Below are 17962 nucleotides of genomic sequence, written 5' to 3'. Positions count from 1 at the left end.
CTAGTTTTATCTTCTTGGGTTGCAATTTGTCTCTTGGTCTCTGTCTTCGGTTCATGTTTATATATATATATATATTTTTTTTTTTTTTTTAAAGATTTTATTTATTTATTTGTCAGAGAGAGAGAGAGTGAGAGCAAGCACAGGCAGACAGAGTGGAAGGCAGAGGCAGAGGGAGAAACAGGCTCCCTGCGGAGCAAGGAGCCCGATGTGGGACTCGATCCCAGGACGCTGGGATCATGACCTGAGCCGAAGGCAGCTGCTTAACCAACTGAGCCACCCAGGCGTCCCCATGTTTATATTTTAAAAAGTAAAACCATGCAAAACTTCAAAACACCTTAACTTGGGCCTTTTCTTTTAAGTTTTTGGGTATAGGGTAGGCAAAGTTAGGTAAAGAACTTAGAAAGTGGTTTTAAAGACCCATAATTGGGGGCGCCTGGGTGGCTCAGTGGGTTAAAGCCTCTGTCTTTGGCTCAGGTCATGATCCCAGGGTTCTGGGATTGAGCCCCTCATCGGGCTCTCTGTTCAGCAGGGAGCCTGCTTCCTCCCCTCTCTGCCTGCTTCTCTGCCTACTTGTGATCTCTGTCTGTCAAATAAATAAATAAAATCTTAAAAAAAACAAAAAACAAAAACCCATAATTGTCATGGAATTTTTTTTTAACCTTCGTCCCAATTATTAGGAAAGTTATTACTACTGCAAGTGAGTCAGTAGAAGATGCAAGCTATGCAAGAATTGCAAACATATGCAAGAACATATGCAAGCAACTCTTGGAGGCAGAAATTTCTACTCTCTCAGAGTTAAGCTACATTGTTGTTGGTGGTCTCATGATTTCTTTTGTTTTTAAGGTCCATTCATATAAGAAGTGTTTTTATAGCAGTGTAGAAGCAGTCCAGTTGCTTTTAATTTTATTGCTAGGAGAGTTCATCATTTTTGAATCATAGATTCAGTAATAAATGCATAGATGAGGGGTGCCTGGTTGGCTCAGTCAGTAGAGCGTGTGACTTGATCTCAGTGCTGTAAGTTAGAGCCCCATGTTGGGTATAGAGATTATACTTGAAAATACATTTTTTTAATAGAACAGCCTCTTTTATTTTTTTTTAAGGGGAGAAGGGACAGAGGGAGAGGGAGAGAGAAAACCTTAAGCAGGCTCCTTGCATGGTGTGGAACCCCATATGGGCCTTGATCTCACAATCCTGAGATCATGACCTGAGCTGAAATCAAGAGTTTGATGCTTAACTAACTGAGCCACTTGTTTGTCCCCCAAAATAAAAAGTCCTAAAAAACCCCCAAACAAACAAAAACCTGAACAAACACATGTAACTGGATATTTAAACTATAAGCCAGCTAACAATTTTTGGATTTCAAAGCTAAACCAATAAAAAAATAACTTTAAAAAATTTGCTTAGACTGCTCTGAGGCTATTTGGACTGCACTTCCCTTGCTTAATAACTCCTTCCCTCCTTTATATGGCATAGTTTTTTTTTTTTTTTAAGATTTTATTTATTTATTTGTCATAGAGAGAGAAGCGAGAGCAAGCACAGGCAGAGGCAGAGGGAGAAGCAGGCTCCCTGCCTAGCAAGGAGCCTGATGTGGGACTCTATCCCAGGACGCTGGGATCATGACCTGAGCCGAAGGCAGCCGCCCAACCAACTGAGCCACCCAGGCGTCCCTATATGGCATAGTTTTAACTTATTTTTTTTTTTAAGATTTTTTTAAAAAAATATTTTATTTATTTATTTGACAGAGAGAGATCACAAGCAGGCAGAGAGGCAGGCAGAGATGAGGAAGCAGGCTCCCTACTGAGCAGAGAGCCCGATGCGGGGCTCGATCCCAGGACTCTGAGATCATGACCTGAGCCGAAGGCAGAGGCTTAACCCACTGAGCCACCCAGGTGCCCCAAAGATTTTATTTTTATTTAATAGAGAGAGAGGGAGACCAAAGAGGGAGAAGCAGATTCCCTGCTGAGCAGAGAGCCTGATGCAGGGCTTGATTCTAGGACCCTGAGATCATGACCTGAGCTGAAGGCAGATGCTTAACCAACTGAGCCACCAAAGTGCCCTGGCATAGTTTTTCCTTTTATTGATTAAATTGTATGGTATGCTTGGGCATGGTTTTAAGTAAGTGCAGCATGCAAAAGTACACTGCTTTTTTCAGATATAAAGATACCAAAGAGGTGGTGATTGTGTGGTCTCTATAAAGTGAATAAAAACAATGGATATTTGTTTTTAGGGAAAGTTATCAAAGGAGTATCCTTGCCTTCTTAAGTATAAAATGCAGATATATTTTGATTTATATAAAAGATTTTTTTTTTTTTTTGGTTCAAGTGTTTTTTTAAAAGTAGTCTCCACTGCCAATGTGGGACTTGAATCCATGGTCCCAAGATCAAGAGTTAAACACTCGGGACACCTGGGTGGCTCAGTTGATTAAGCATCTGCCTTTGGCTCAGATTCTGATCCAGGGTTCTGGGGTCGAGTGCTGCATTGGGTTCCTTGCTTAGTGGGGAGCCTGCATCTCCTTCTCCCTCTGCTTGCTGCTCCCCCTTTTTGAGTGCCCCCTCTCTCTGTCAAAAAGTAATATCTTGAAAAGAAAGAAAAAAAAGTTGCCCGTTTTTCCAGCTGAACTATCCAGGTGCCCCACAAAACATGTATTCTTGTATAATTGTGGGTGAAACTGAATAATGAAGTAGCTTAGAATTTAAACTTTAATAGCTTATATTAATTGAACCATAGATTGAAGCAAGGAAAAAATCCCATGTCAGTTGCATTTCCTGTAGCTGCTATTGAAAAAAAAATTATGGGCGCCTGGGTGGCTCAGTGGGTTAAGGCCTCTGCCTTCTGCTCAGGTCATGATCTCAGGGTCCTGGGATCTAGTCCCACATCAGGCTCTCTGCTCAGCAGGGAGCCTGCTTCCTCCTCTCTCTCTCTCTGACTGCCTCTCTGCCTACTTGTGATCTCTCTCTGTCAAATAAATAAATAAAATCTTTAAAAAAAAAAAGAAAAAAATTGTTACTGAAGCCTTTATCATTATTGTATATATCTGAAAGGCAGGTGTTAAGCTAATATGTAGCTTATTTATAGATAAAGCTGGTGCTGAAGTAAAGGGTAACTGCACTTGTAGCAGAGTTTGTCCTTAAAATTTTTAAATGGTTGGGAAATTATTAAAAAAATAAGATATTGTAAAAGCCAGTGTTTGAAATAGCAAAATGTCCTTAAGATTCTATTTTAATGAAAATGAAACTTATATTTAAAAAATGATATCCACAGGCCCTAGCAAAATGTCTTTTGCTTCATAAATACTGTATAAATATATGTTGTTCAACAAATATTAAGTGTCTGGCAGGTTTTGGGTATTTTTCTAATTGCTGCAGATACAGTAATCAAAGCGACAGATTCCCTGCCCTCTTACATTCTATGAAGCAGACAGACAATAAACTGTAAACACAAATGAGCAAGGTAATTTTAGTTTCCTTTTAAAAAATAGAGAATATTGGGGATACGGGTGAGAGAGGAGGTGTTTTAGTGTATTTAAGGAAGGCCTTTTAAAGGTGGGTTTCAATTGAGATCTTAAATACAAGAGCAAACCAGATTTCAGAATAGTGACTACCTTTCCTCGTAGTGGGAACAGCAAGGGCAAAATCTCCTGAATCAGAAAAGATCTTAGCATGTTGAAGAATTTGGAGCCTAATGGAGCAAAATGATGCTGAAGTGAGACTTGAGCAATACATGCCTTGTAGGCCTTTCTGAAGAAACTGTAGGTCTAAGCAAGGAGCAGTCTTGTTTACCTTTTTTGGTGTACAGCATAGATGTGCCTTGATTCACACAGAGGAGTTATTCTTGTATATTCATGGACAAAACCTGAATTTTAAATATCAAACCTCAAATACATTAGGAAAACTTATTTTAAAGGAGTCTGACGAAAGCCGTATCTTTAAAATGTATAACCTAAATGATGTTTTGTAAAGATCCAGATGTTCAGAATTTTCATTTTGGTTAAAGGAGGCTACTTGTGTGTCTTAGATTAAGAAACAGGTTGGAAATTCAGAAAGTGTTCTAAATATATCTATCTAAGTCTATCTAAATATATCTTGGCCATTGACCTACATATTCTTTTCTTAGAAATGAGGATTATATATTTCAGGTTAACTATGAGCAGTAATTAATAAAAATAATTAAAATGTTCTGGAAACCTAAATGGAATTGTTTAGATAGTTGTCAGTGTGGATAGACCACTTAACTGTGTGTTATCTTTTTAAATTGTAGCTTTGTAAAAAGCCTGCAAATAGGCAATAATACAGTCATCAGTTTGTTTTAAAAATAGCAACAGAAGCATTCTTTTAGTAGGCTTTTCAGTTGAAATCGCCTATATCTTTTTTTGCTTTTTAAAATATTCCTTGAGGGGTGTGTGGGAGGCTCTGTCAGTTGGGCATCCAACTCCTATAATTTCAGCTCAGGTCATGATCTAATCTCATGGGTGGAGAGATTGCACATTGAGCTGGTCTTTCCATTCAGCAGGAAGTCTGCTTGGGATTCTCTCCCTCTGTTCCTCCCCTACGTATGCATGTACTCTCTCACAAATTAATAAATCTTTATTTATTTATTTTAAATATTAAAATTTAATATTTAAAATATTTGTATTAAATATTTATATATCTTTTTATTTGAGAGAGCCAGAGAGGGGGAGAGCACGAGCAGCGTGAGGGCAGGGGGAGAAGCTGATTCCACACTGAGTAGGAGCCCAATGTGGGGTTCGATCCTGGGACTCAGGGATCATGACCTGAGCTGAAGTAGACTGTTAACTGACTGAGCCACCCAGTTGCCCCAATAAATAAAATTTTGAAAATAAAATAACCCTTGAATGTTTTTAAAACATTGAGATCTTGGCTGATTCATGGTTGAGTTTTATGCTATATCTAATAGTCCTCAGCAGTAGTGCTTACAGGTACTAGTTTTCTGATGCTGAGAAGCAAAGGCCAGGGCAATGCAGATTGATGTCATGTCAACTTTTCGGTTAAGTCTACAAGTAAATCTGTTAACTTTGATGGTTTTCTGTGAGCAGTGACTCTAGCTTTTACAAAAATGGTATGCAGAAGATGACTAACATGGATATTGTAGCATCATATGCACTTTTTAAAAAGCAAAAGTGAGATTTAATAGGTTCCTTTAATTTTGATAAGTCCTGTGTGTAGCTGGCCTCTAACCTAGTTGGAGCTAGGAACTCACACTCGACATCTGGGCACTATTTTTCCTGTTTGTTTACTGGCTCTCTACTGCTTTTCTTTGTGGGCTTCATTTTCAGTCAGGCTTTATTCTCATGAGGGCAAAGTTGGCTTCCCAGTAGCTCCAAGCTTACAATTTCCTCAGCATTTAAAAAAAAAAAATTAATAGACTTTATATTTTAGAGCAGTTTTAGTTTTGCTGAAAAATTGAGAGAAAGCACAGAGAGTTCCTCCTCTTCAGTTTCCCTATTGTTGGTGCATTTGTTAACAACTACGAGCTAATACTGATACATTACAAAAGTCCAAGTTTATATTAGGTCTCACTTTTTGTGTTGAAGAATAGAGATACCGTAACATGGAATAACAGTTCTGTGGATTTTGACAAATGCCTGTCCTTCCTTAGGTATCCAGCAGAAAAGTTTCACTGCCCTCGATATCTCCTGTGCTTCACCTGTTACTCCTCTCCCTTCTCCATTTCTCCTTGGCAACCGGGGGGTTTTTTTGATGACGTATTTGTCTTAATAGGCTTTATTTTTCTTTTTTGGTAGTTTGTTTACAGCAAAATTGAGTGGAAGATACAGAGATTTTTCCATATACCTCTTGCTCCCACACATTATCAACGTGGCCCCTCAGAAGTCGTACATTTCTAACAACTGAGGAACCTGCATTGACGCATCATCACCTAGAGTCCGTAGTTAACATTAGGGCTCATTCTTGGTGTTGTACAATTTTTGGGTTTGGACAACTTTATCATGTATATCCACCACTGTAATACTGTACAGAGTAGTTTCATGCCCTAAAAATCCTGTGTGCTCCACCTGCTCATTTTTCCCTCCTCCAAGCTTCTGGCTACCACTGAGCTTTTTAGTGTCTCTTCTCCATAGTTACGCCTTTTCAAGAATGTCATATAGTTTGAATTATAGAGTATGTAGCCTTTTACATTGGCTTCTTTTCTTAATAATATACATTTAAGTTTTTTCCCCCATGTCTTTTTATGGCTTAATGGCTCATATATATTTTTAAAGATTTATTTATTTTCGAGAGAGGGAAACATGCACAGGTAGGGGGAGGGGCAGAGAGAAAGGGAGAGAATCTCAAGTAGATGCTCGCTGAGCTGGGAGCTTGATAAGGTGCTCGATCTCACTATCCTGAGGTCACGATCTGAGCCAAAATCAAAAGTCAGACTGGACCCTTAACCACCTGGGCCACATGGGTGCCCCATAGTTCATTTCTTTATAGCATTGAATAATATTCCATTGTCTGAATGTACCTCAGTTTACTTGAATGGTCACCTGCTATAGGACATCTTGGTGGCTTCTAATTTTTGGCTGTATATCCTTTAGCACTTTTGACTGAAAATCAAAATATTGAAAGCTTTCTTTTTCTTGACTTTATTACTGTTATCAATAGCAAATATTTATGTCCCTCCTGCCCCCCACACTGGTATAAGAATTAATTATTAGTTTTTCAAAAGATGCCAAGTGTTAGAAGAAATTTTCCTCTTAGGCTAAAACAAGAACAGGTCTGTTTTAAAAACTATAAAATGCAAATTAAATGTTTCTCCGTGGTTAATCTGGCATTCAATGGTTTACGAAATATTTTCTCACACACTAGTGAAATTAATACTCATAGTAACATTTTGCAGGATGTGCCTGGGTGGCTCAGTCGGTTAAGTGTCTGACTCTTGGTTTTGGCTCAGGTCATGATCCTGGGTTGTGAGATTGAGCCCATGCCTGGCTCTGTGCTCAGCAGGGAGTCTGCTTGAAGACTCTCCCTTTCCCACTGAATAAATCTTAAAAAAAAAAAAAAAGTTCTGAGGTTAGTACTGTAGTATCATTTTGTAACTGAAAAATAGGCTCAGAGAAGTTACATAACTTGGCCGAAGTCATATATGTGCCAGATAAAAAATAGTCACTTTACTGTAAGTCTTGTGGGTTTTGCTCTCCGTTTACTTTATCCTAACATTTTTTTGTGGGGAGGAAGCACCAGGTATGGGTTGTATTTAAGTTTTTCAAAATCTGCAGAGTTTCTATATAAACCCCTCCCTGTAATCTCGATTTCTCTAACTCCAAAGCCCTGTACATTGGCTTAACAAAGCTACCACATAATTATGAAAAAATAGGATTGAGGATTATCAATAGCAGATATTTATGATATTTATTGAGCAGCTCCTTATTTTAAGGAATGGTGCTAGGTGGGATATACTGTGCAGTGATGAGTGATAAAGAGCTTGGACTCTGGAATTGCTTCTGTGAAAATCCTGACTCCAGTATTGACTTTGTGCAAATTCTTTAACTTTGCCCCTATATGTAAAATAGGGTGATAGTATTTGCCTTATAGAATTCGCCTTGTTGGCGGGTTATACTTTTAAATGCTTAGCTGATTTTCCGGAGGTTAAATATTGCTTTATTTTTTATTTTAAAGATTTTTACTTATTTATTTGACAAAGTGAGAGAGAACACAAGCAAGGGGAGCAGCAGAGGGAGAAGGAGAAGCAGGCTCTCTGGTGAGCGGGGAGCCTGATGTGGGACCCCATCCCAGGACTCCAGGGTCATGGCTTGAGCCACCCAGGCTTTATTTTACTTTTAAAAAGATACTATTTGGGCGCCTGGGTGGCTCAGTGGGTTAAGCCGCTGCCTTCGGCTCAGGTCATGATCTCAGGGTCCTGGGATCGAGTCCCGCGTCGGGCTCTCTGCTCAGCAGGGAGCCTGCTTCCTCCTCTCTCTCTGCCTGCCTCTCTGCCTACTTGTGTTCTCTGTCAAATAAATAAATAAAATCTTCAAAAAAAAAAAAAAAAAAAAAGATACTATTTATTTGCCAGAGAGTAATAGGAGTGTGTGCATACAAGCAGGGGGAGGGGCAGAGAGATAAGCAGACTCCCGGCTGAGCCTGGGGCTCAACCCTAGGGCCCTGAGATCAAGACCTGAGCTGGAGCCAGAAGCTTAACCAACTGAGACACTCAGACACCCTACGAGCGCTTTATTTTAGTAATGTTATTATTTATATGTATATATACAGATGTAGTGTATCCTTGGGCATCAAACAGTTCTATGCAGTCATCCCAAAGGGTGGATTATTCACAGTTATTTTTACTAAAATGAAAAATTATCACTTTCATTAAAATAAAAGATTAGGGGTCCCCTGGGTGGCTCAGTGGGTTAAAGCCTCTGCCTTTGGCTCAGATCATGATCCCAGAGTCCTGGGATCGAGCCCCGCATCCGGCTCTCTGTGCTGCAGGGAGCCTGTTTCCCTTCCTCTCTCTCTGCCTGCCTCGCTGCCTACTTGTGATATTTGTCAAATGAATAAATAAAATCTTAAAAAAAAAATGAAAGATTAGCACTAAAATACTACTGAAACAACTGCTTGTCTTTCCTACATACATGCTATATATTGAAATAGTGTCGAGCAATATGTGTTTATGATGCTTTCGACTTTTTAAAGTATTCTTAGATTGTTCCATATATACACGTTTTGTTTCTCTTAACTTGCAAAATCTGTATATTTCCATTCCCTACTCAACTTTTTTTTCTTTTAAAGATTAAAAAAAAAAAATTATTCATTAGAGAGAGAGAAACAAGCAAGAGGAGAAGAGGGAGAGGGAGAAGCAGACTCTCCACTGAGCTGGGAGCCCGACATGAGGCTCAGTCCCAGGACCTGGAGATCATGACCTGAGCTGAAGGCAGATGTTTAACCATCTGAGCCACCCAGGTGCCCCCTCTACTCAACTTTTAAAATTTTACGGCTAAGGAACTGAAGAACAAAGTTAGAGCCTCATGTTAGGTTACACGGTTCGGTTACACAGTTAGCTGCAGAGCTAAGGTTAGAAACCAGGTTTCTTTCTTTCTCTGCTTGTTGCCTTTCTTTTTCATGTCCTTACTTTTACAGAAAGTGAGAGTCAGGTGCAGACAAATAGAGACAATAGTAACTGATTCTCATGATTTAAATTTTTCTTTAAAAAAAAAAAAATATTTAGTTCTCAGAGAGAATGAACAAGCAGGGAGAGGGGCAGGAAGGGGAAAAAGCAGGCATGGGGCTTTATCCCAGGACCCTGGGATCATGACCTGAGTCGAAGGCGGATGCTTAATCATCTGAGCCATGAGGTGCCCCCAAGATTTGAATTATCTTTCTGATTCATTGTTTTTTTTTTTTTTTTAAAGATTTTATTTATTTATTTGACAGACAGAGATCACAGGTAGGCAGAGAGGCAGCAGCCCAAACCACTGAGCCACCCAGGTGCCCCCTGATTCATTGTTTTATTTGGTCTCAGGAACGCCAAGAATACTTTAATGTTATTGGCAGGAAAATCCAACCCCAATCTCTGCTGACTTTTAGACCTGAATATTAAATACTTAGTGCTTCTCTAAGATTTCTTCAAATGTCTCAAAGGCACTTTAAAATCCCTAAGCCTAAAACCAAACTCTTTTTTTTTTTTTTTTTTTTTTTTTAAAGATTTTTTTTTTTTAATTTATTAATTTGACAGAGAGAAATCACAAATAGACAGAGAGGCAGCCAGAGAGAGAAAGAGAGGGAAGCAGGCTCTCTGCTGAGCAGAGAGCCCGATGCGGGACTCGATCCCAGGACTCTGAGATCATGACCTGAGCCGAAGGCAGCGGCTTAACCCACTGAGCCACCCAGGCACCCTAAAACCAAACTCTTGATGTACTTTTCCCCTCCATTCACTACACAAGTCCTTTCATGTTCCCTTGGTGGTTGGTTCTACTGTCAGACTAGTTGCAGAATCCAGAAACCAAAGACTTGTCCTCGACACCTTTCTCACTCTACATATGTGCTCTGTAACCTCCTATCCATCCACATCTCTCTGTTGCCAGTACCATCAGTCTAGAGCTACTGTAATTTTTTGCCTTGCCTTGGAATTGTTCTGTTGACATTTATTTGTCTTCTTTTCCATCCTGTCTCTGCTGCCAGAGTGCTCTTTTTGAAGTACAAACCAGCTTAAATCTATGTCTCCTTCCCCTCTTTAAAAGAGTGGGTTCCTATTTACTTTTCAGGGAAGCCTTCCTGTATCTTTTAGGCTATGTTACATTCCTCTTCCTTTTCTCTCTTTGTGGTGCCAGTATATCTTCTCTCTGTAATACTTACCACGGTAGTAAATTTTGTATTTGTTTGTGTGATTATTCAATCATGTGATTATTCAGTTGTCTCTTCCTTTTTTTTTTTTTTTTTTAAGATTTTATTTATTTATTTGAGGGAGCGAAAATGAGAGAACATGAGAGGGGAGAGGTCAGAGGGAGAAGCAGACTCCCCGCTGAGCAGGGAGCCCGATATGGGACTTGATCCTGGGACTCCAGGATCATGACCTGAGCTCAAGGCAGGTTGCTCAACCAACTGAGCCACCCAGGCGCCCACAGTTGTCTGTTCTTTAGACTGCAAGTACTGCTAGGAAGGTACTGTATATTTCTTAGTGCCTGGCACAGTAGCTGATGCTGGGTACTCAGTAAATCTGTGCTGAATGCATGAATGCTGCATACATGAATGAATGGAGAAGTGACGTGTTAGCTCTGTGAGGGGCTTGAAGTGAAGAGGAAGAAGAGAATAGATAGGCTAAAAAAATACAGTTTCTTGAAATTTGACTTTGTGGTTTTTACATATTAGGTACTTTGAATGTGTAACTCATTTCATCTTACCAGGGACTAAAGTTTTACAAACAAGGTAATTGAGGCTTAGAGAACATGAATAATTTGTCAGTGGACTCATAGCACTTCAAATTCCCTTTTCTAGTGTCAGCACTGATGTTTTTGTGAACTTTTGTTTTCTTGTTTGAAATGTGTTAGGTCACCATATCTTACTGCTACCACTGTCTAGTGTTAGTGCTACTACCTTTTTGTATGAGTGCTGAGAGTAACATTGATGAAAAGAGACGAAAAGAGACGGAGAGCAGTTTTGGTTATGCAGGATTATGGTTCTTTGCTAAAGTAGACCCCTCATCTTAATCTAATCAGTTCCAAGTTACCTCCTGTGAAACTTTGAAATCCCATCGTGGGTTTTTTGTTTTTGTTTTTGTTTTTTTAAAAGATTTTATTTATTTATTTGACAGAGATCACAAGTAGGCAGAGAGAGGGGGAAGCAGGCTCCCCACTGAGCAGAGAGCCCGATGCGGGGCTCAATCCCAGAACCCTGGGATCGTGACCTGAGCCGAAGGCAGAGGCTTTAACCCACTGAGCCACCCAGGCGCCCCTCATAGTGGGTTTTGAGTCCAGTACCTCTGACCTTTCTTGTTGCTTTTGATTTTTCTTATGTCTCTTCTGTTACAGAGTTTTAAGATTCTATAATAGCCCTTTTAACTCCTGCTTTTGTTTATTAAAATCATTCTTACTTTTCCAAGTGCAGTTAAATTATCCCCTTCGTGGATACTTTTTCTAGTTCTGAGCTTGTGAAAGTCTGGAGTTCTTTATACTTCTTTTGTAGGACTTGCCTAATTTTGCCCTACTTGAATGGACTCATTCAGTTCATTTGTGTGAACTTCTTACTGTCTTTATCTGCTCTGAAACAAATAGTAGATTTTCAACCTACAAATTTGTATTTGATCACACCTTAGTGTGAGTACTGGGATTTATTCATTTTTTTGTAATCCCAAACCTAGCATGTTACTTGACATAATAGGCATTTGATACATATTAGTTGAATTAAATGTCTTCTGCCCTAGTTTTTCTTTTAAATGTAGTTTTAGTATTATGAAGAATTTGACCAGGGGTATAACAAGATCAGATTTTACATTTTTTCAGGAACAGATTTTAATTTTTTGACGATTTATTTATTTGAGAGAGGACATGCAGGGGGGTTGGGGAAGGGAAGGATTGAGGGAGAGGGAGAGAATTTGAAGCAGATGCCCTGCTGTGCTTGGAGCCCCACACAGGGCTCTATCTCACAACCCTGAGATCATGACCTGAACTGAAACCAGGAGTCAGATGCTTAACCAACTGTGCCCCCCAGGCACCCCAGTTTTTAATTTTTAATTTTAATTTTTATTTATTTGTTTATTTATTTATTTGACAGACAGAGATCACAAGTAGGCAGAGAGTCAGGCAGAGAGGGAGGAGGAAGCAGGCTCCCTGCTGAGCAAAGAGCCAGATGCAGGGCTTGATCCCAGGACCCTGGGATCATGACCTGAGCTGAAAGCAGAGGCTTTAACCCACTGAGCCACCCAGGCACCCCCCCCCCCAGTTTTTTTTTAAACAGAAACAATTCTGGCTGTACTTGTAATCAGGAGTGAGTGTGGGAGAACCACTATGATTATTATAATAGATCAGGCAGTGAGATGTGAAAATATTTGAAGATTGTATTGGATGGCTAAGTTGATAGGACTTGGTGATGGAATGAGATTTGGGGGTATGTTTTTGGATTTGGTAATGAGACAGAGTTAATTGTACATTAGTTGCTTGCTAAAGGAGAGGCAAGTTTGGATATATATTTTTTAACATTAAATTTGCAGTATCTTTGAGATTATTTATTTTATTTTTTAAAAGGTTTTATTTATTTATTTGACAGAGAGAAAGAGACATCGAGAGGGGAGATCAGGCAGGGGGAGTGGGAGTGGGGAGAAGCAGGCTTCCTGCAGAGCAGCGACCCTGATGCAGGGCTTGATCTCAGGACACTGGGATCATGAGCTGAGTAGAAGGCAGATGCTTAACAACTGAGCCACCCAGGTGCCTCTCTTTGAGATAATTTAAGTAGAATGTAAAGGACGCAGTTGGTCATTAGGATTTGGGGATCTTTGGAAAAACCCTTCAGGCTAAAGGTGAGAATTAGGGAGTTAAGGGTGTGGATGATACCACCTAGAAGTGCAATAAGAGAAGGGCCTAAGATTGGGACATGAAGAACTAAATTTGGAGCTTTTGGGTTGTTGAACACTAGGAAGTTGGGGAGAGTGGTATGCCTGGGGAGGGTATGGAAGTTCCACATACTTTCCCTCTGTGTCTCTTCATCTGGTTGTTGCTTCATATCCTTTAAAAACTGGAAAATGTCTATTAGTTCATCAAGATGACCTGGTGGAAACACCTCAGACAGGGATTATTAAAACGGCAACTTTGGACATGACATACTCAGGGCCCCTTCCAATAGATAATCTGTTGTTGAAGTTGAAGAACATCACTCTGACACCTCACATTGGAAGTGTGCCTCATCAAGCCAGATGACAGATGATGGAATATTTGGTTGAACGCATCCTGGCTTCTCTCCATGGCCTTCCTATTTCTAATGAAGTGGTACTTAAATGATCTTACGTGGGCTGAGAATTCAGTGGGATGAAACATGGCAGATTAAATGGGGACAAAAATTCTTTAAAAACATAACTAAATTTAGAGAGATGAGAATAAGTCAATAAAGGATATATAAGTTGGTTGAGTTAGTGAGGAAGAAGGAAAAACCAGAATAGTGTGATGGATAGAAGTCCATGGAAAGGGATTTTCAAGGAAGGAGTGGTTAACAGCGTCAGATAACTGCTGAGAGGTAAGGAATGAAGACTAAAAATGTCTCCTGGATTTAAAAAAAAAAAAAAAGATTTAATTAATTATATATATATATTTTACATTTTAAAAAATTTATTTTTTATTTTATTTTTATTTATATATTTTTATGGATTTTATTTATTTATTTGACAGAGAGGCAGCAAGAAAGGGAATACAACCAGGGGGAGTGGGAGTGGGAGAGGGAGAATCAGGCTTCCTGCTGAGCAGGGAGTCCTGATGCAGGGCTCAGTCCCGGGACTGTGGGATCATGACCTGAGCCAAAGGTAGATGCTTAAAGACTGAACCACCCAGGTGTCCCAAAATGTCTCCTGGATTTACTGACTTGAAATAAAGGTAGTTTTAGCAAGCTTTAAGTGGAATGATGGGAACAGAGATTAGATTACATTGGCTTAAACAGTGGAAGGTAAGGAATTAAGACGCTGATAGATCTTAAAGTGTGATAGCTGATGTGAAAGAACAAGAAAGACGTGTGCTTTTTGGAGTGCTTGGGTGGCTCAGTAAGTTAAGCATCCCACTCTTGGTTTTGGCTCAGGTCATGAACTCAGGGTTGTGAGATCGAGCCTTACTTTGGGCTCCTTGCTCAGTTAGGTGTCTACTTTAGGTTCTCTCTCTCTGTGCCTCACCATGCTCATTCTCTCTTTCAAAAATAAAATCTTTAAAAAGAGAAGTTTTTTTTTTTTTTTTAAAGAGGTTCTCAACTAGGTTTTTTTTTTTTTTTTTTTGACAGAGAGAGATCACAAGTAGGCAAAGAGGCAGGCAGAGAGAGAGGGAGAAGCAGGTTCCCCGCTGAGCCTCTAGAGAGCCTGATGTCGGGCTTGATCCCAGGACCCTGAGACCACGACCTGAGCCGAAGGCAGAGGCTCAACCCACTGAGCCACCCAGGCACCCCTGTTTTTCTTTTTTTTTTTTTTAAAGGTGAGACATGGACATACGTTTCAAATTTTTTTTTTTTAAGATTTTATTTGTTTATTTGACACAGAGAGAGATTACAAGCAGACAGAGAGGCAGGCAGAGAGAGAGGGAAAAGTAGGCTCCCTGCTGAGCAGAGAGCCCAATGCGGGGCTCGATCCCAGGACCCCGAGATCACGACATGAGCTGAAGGCAAAGGCTTAACCCACTTAGCCACCCAGGCGCCCCTCAAACTTTTTGTTTTCTTGGCAGCGCCTTTGCAGAGCAGAAATTTTTAATTATAATAAAGTCTTTTTTATGGGGCTGTGTTTTAGTATAATATTTAACAATTCATTGCCCAACCTAAGTTCACCTTAATTTTCTCCGGGTTCCCACTATAAGTTTTTTAGTTTTGCATTTTATGTGTATGTCTCTCATCCATTTTGAGTTAATTTTTGTGAAAGGTGTAAGGTCTGTGTCTAGACAATTGTTTTCCCTGAGAATGTCCAGTTGTTCCATTTGTTTAATAGACTTTATCCACTGAATTGTTTTTCTTGTTCTTTTGTCAGTGGTCAGTTAAATGTGTTTGCATGCATCTACATCTGGGCTCACTATATTCTGTTCCATTGATCTGTGTTACCTGTTCTTTGGCTAATACTACACTGTCTTGATTACTGTAGCTTTTATAGTAAGTCTTGAAGTTGGGTAATGTCAGTCCTTCAGTCTTTAGTATTGTGTTGACTCTTCTCGATCTTTTGCCTTTCCATATAAACTTTAGGATCTGTATGTCAGTATAAGGTAGCTTGGGGTTTTGATTGGGAATACACTGAATCATTGGATCAGGTTGGGAAAAATTGACGTCTCAACAATAATGAATCTTCCAATCCATGAATATAGACTATTTCCCCATCTTGAAGGTTAAGAATAGACAACGTTGATCTGTGGTGATAAAGTCTGAGAAATGGTTACTATTGGGAGAGGGCAGGTAATGACTAGAGGTGGCATGGGGGAGGTTTCTGGGACTTGGGAAATGTTCTGTATCTGTGTGGTTGTTATATGTGTATGTTCATTTAGTAAAAATAATGATATGTGTACCTCTCTTTGGTAATATTTTCAATATTTCTTTCTTTCTTTCTTTTTTTTTAAAGATTTTTATTTATTTATTTGACAGAGAGAGATCACAAGTAGACAGAGAGGCAGGCAGGGAGAGAGAGAGAGGGAGGGAAGCAGGCTTCCTGCTGAGCAAAGAGCCCGATGTGGGACTCGATCCCAGGACCCTGAGATCATGACCTGGGCTGAAGGCAGCGGCTTAACCCACTGAGCCACCCAGGTGCCCTATTTTCAATATTTCTTAAAAACAAAAACCAAAAAACCAAAAACCAAAACAACAACAGTCTGACTATTTTGATTAAAGAGCAGAAAACATGGGGCACCTGAGTGGCTCAGTGGGTTAAGCCTCTGCCTTTGGCTCAGGTCATGATCCCAGGGTCCTGGGATAGAGCCTGCATTGGGCTCTCTGCTCAGTAGGGAACCTGCTTCCCCCACCCCCGCCTGCCTCTCTGCCTACTTATGATCTCTGTCAAATAAATAAAATCTTCAAAATAAAAAAAAATTTTTTTTTAAAAAGCAGAAAACTTGTATCCAAATTTGTGTTTTAGTGGTCTTTGATACCTACTTAGTATCTTTGAAATTTTGTAGGTATAAATTTTTGGGGGGAGGGAAGTAGGTAAGGAATTTAAGTATTGAGGATAAGAGCAAACTCACATTAAAGGTTATAGTGTTGCTTGTAGTTGTTTTTATATTAGGTCGTTTTTGGTCACAGATATAGGCAGAATTTTTTTTTTTTAAAGTATAAATTTTAGACAAAATGAAAAACCAATGTAGACTAAATCTTGAGGAAAAAAACTATGTTATAAATTCTGTTTGAAACAGTGTACTCCGGGGGTGGTTTGTGTAAGCCCTATCACTTGGTAATTGACACTAGATTAGATAAAACAGTAGAAGGTTTCCTGTTTGGAACAATCCCATTTTATTGCAAGGAAATAGGGTCACTTGTATGGATTTTTTTTTTAACTTAAAGTTTTGTGACAGAGGAAATATATCTTCTGCTTTAGTGGTCGAAAGCATTGTTATTTTGTCATTAAAACACTGGCCCTCTTTAAAGCTGCTTTTTCATATTTAGTGCATTGTTTTGTGTAAGAGCAATGTTGGAATTCATGAATAACTGTACATGTGGAGAAGCACTGTAAGTTAATGGGTTCATATAGATTGTTTGAAGCATTAGCTGCTTATATTTCTTATACATCTAGGGTGGTGATATGAACTAAACAGATGTAGGAGTGCTATTAATTAGAATGCCCCATTTTACGTGACTGTAGAGCAAGATCTTTCCTAGAAGCAGTTTCACTTAATGGGCTGTGCTTGTGTCAACTTGTGGTTTCAACGGAACAGTGCCTGTAGCAACAGTAAACTTCTAACAGCAAATGACTTGAGTTTGCATTTGTCACATTAGGAAGGACAATACCGTTTCAGTTTACTCATTCATTTTGTGTCATTATAATGGTGTTTAAAGCATGGTTAGTTGCTCATTAGGAGTAAAATTGAACAGTATAAACTAAGGCAAATCTTTGTTATGTTGAATGCTTAATGCTTTTATATACAGTGCTATGTCAAAACTCTGAGGAGGGTTTCCTGTAGTGGTTGGCCTTAGATAAGACCCCATCATTCTGGGCACCTGGGTGGCTCAGTGGGTTAAACCTCTCCTTTCAGCTTAGGTCATGATCTTGGGGTCCTGGGATCGAGTCCTGCATTGGACTCTCTGCTCAGCAGGGAGCCTGCTTACCCCCCTCTCTCTGCCTGCCTCTCTGCCTACTTGTGATCTCTCTCTCCCTGTCAAATAAAGAAATAAAATCTTAAAAAAAAAAAAAAAAAAGACCCCCATCAGTCATGGTCCATTCTCACAATTCTAAGTTTATAAGAAGTTGTTAATCATCTAAGAATATGTTGTGAGAAGTAAGACTTTCTTCTGTGTGTTTTATTGATACTTTCATTTTTTTCCCTCCAAGGATAATTGTTTTACCTATCAGTTTATACACTAAAGCAACAGATTCACATTTTTTTTTTCAGATTCACATTTAAAAAAAAAAATCTGTTTAGAGTTTCTCCTATGTTTACGTTTTATGCTTTCTCCCTGGATTAGCTGATACAGTCATCTACCACCTGTGCTTACATTGATAATGTCCAGATCTGTATTTCTGTGGTTTTTTTTTTGAGACATGTTCCTAAGCATTATGTAGTTCATATTAAAGTTGATTATTTCTCTTTTTAATTTTCCAGTAGTTCACATCACTTTTTTTTTTTTTGTTTGTTTGTTTG

General features: G+C 39.3%; 1 protein-coding gene across 6 annotated transcripts in view; it reads left to right on the top strand.

Annotated features, from left to right (window-relative positions):
- C13H18orf25 (chromosome 13 C18orf25 homolog) overlaps positions 1 to 17962 on the top strand; it is an 89699-nt gene that overhangs the window by 9905 nt on the left and 61832 nt on the right. The window contains exon 1 of one of the 6 annotated variants that reach the window (XM_032309635.1): positions 8901 to 8921. The exons of the other annotated variants lie outside the window; for them this stretch is intronic. The gene's annotated coding sequence lies outside the window, so the exon portion shown is untranslated. Of the gene's footprint in view, positions 1 to 8900; positions 8922 to 17962 lie in introns of those variants that run through there. 6 annotated transcript variants of the gene reach the window in all.

This window comes from Mustela erminea, chromosome 13 (genome assembly GCF_009829155.1).
Source record: "Mustela erminea isolate mMusErm1 chromosome 13, mMusErm1.Pri, whole genome shotgun sequence".
Lineage (NCBI taxonomy): Eukaryota > Metazoa > Chordata > Mammalia > Carnivora > Mustelidae > Mustela > Mustela erminea.
This window is presented reverse-complemented; position numbering and strand designations above follow the sequence as displayed.